Source organism: Rattus norvegicus, chromosome 2, assembly GCF_021556685.1.
Source record: "Rattus norvegicus strain SHRSP/BbbUtx chromosome 2, alternate assembly SHRSP_T2T, whole genome shotgun sequence".
NCBI classification, from domain to species: Eukaryota; Metazoa; Chordata; class Mammalia; order Rodentia; family Muridae; genus Rattus; species Rattus norvegicus.
In genome coordinates this window covers 129,969,126-129,970,765 of record NC_141535.1, presented here as the reverse complement: position 1 = coordinate 129,970,765, position 1,640 = coordinate 129,969,126, and positions in this window count along the sequence as shown.

The following is a 1,640-nucleotide window of genomic DNA, read 5'->3' as shown; positions in this document are numbered from 1 at the left end:
TAAAATAAACAACAGATGTGAATGGTCTTTACTTTTTTTTCTGCTTTTAACAGTAGCTGGGAAAATATTGCATTGAAAGTTGAATAAAGTGAAGGAAATGTCAATCACATTAAAGAGATGGGAAGTGAAAATTACATATATATCTCACTGCCTAAGAGAAGGATTAACACTTTCATGAAAGTGTACAAGAAGTTGGTACACTATTAACATGGCAAGAAAATTTGCCTTGTCTGCATTGGTTATACAATGCCTATTAAAATTTGATGTATCATATGTAATGATTATCTCCGGGTAGTAGCTATTCAGATATTGGAACTTAGAAAAAATTTAGGTAGGTGGACTAGAGAAATGGCTCTGCACTTATGACCACCTACTCTTCTTCTAAGGATGTGAATGGGGTTCCTAGTACCCATGACAGCTGCTTCTCGAATGCTTATAAATGCAGCTCAGGGTCATATGACATACTTGGAATATGAAAATACATATAAACATGCATACACAATAATAATAATTCATATACTAAATATAAAATATAAAGAAAAATATATAGTTGAGACCATTAGAGCAGGGGGTGTCCTTTTCTAGAGCAAAATCTGAAGTACTAAGAAAGTTTCAGCAGAAACTGATATTGAATGGATGAATAGGGGAAAGGGGCTGTCTTAAGAGTTTTTATTGCTTCAGTTAAACACCATGAACAAAAACCAAAGCAACTTGAGGAATAAGGTGTTTATTTACTTTGCACTTTCATATCATTGTTCATCTTTGAAAGGAAAGGAATTCAAGTAGGTTAAGCATCTGGGCACAGGAGCTCATGTAAAAGTCACGCAGGCATATTACTTATTAACTTGCTCCTAATGGCTTTCTCAGTCTGCTTTCTTTTAGAACCCAGAACCACCAGTTGAGTGATGGCCTCAACCACCACCAGTTGGCCCCTTCCCCATCAGACACTAATTTAAGAAACTGCTATAGAATCTTGTCTACAACCTGATCTTATGGAAGCATTTTCTTAATTGAGATTCCCTGCTCTAGCTACAACTTGTGTGAAGTAAACAAACCACTATCCAGCACTGTTGACCCTTGTTAATTTGGAAGACCAATGCATCAGGCCCAACTACAACCTTTCATTTCTCATTCATTCTCAAGATCTCACATTACAAATATAAATAACTTTTAAAATCCCAGTCTTTACAAATTCACAGTAAAAGTTCAGTCTCTTTATTTAATTATCTTTTAACATGACTCCAGTCAGTTCTGAATAACGATTCTCTTTTTCAAATGCAGTCCTTTAAACTCAATGTCTCTCATTTGTGGGCTTCAGAAAAAATCAAAAGTAAATAATTTCTGATTTCAAGAGTTTGAAACCGAGGTACAGTCAACCAACCAAAGCAAAACTAAACTACAACAGTATAGATAACTAAATGTCCAGTGTCTGGAATTGACTCACAATCTTCTGCAAGGAGCGTGAATCGCTTCTCCGGCTCTCGGCTCTATAACACACAGCTGTCTTCTTGGCTCCAGCTGGCTCCATCCACCCCACTGCTGTTGCCTCCATCTTCCACATTGCCTTCTACAGTCTGATCTTCAAAACTCTTACTTAACCGCTCAGCAGGCATTGAACACTTGTCTTATTTTGGACAAAG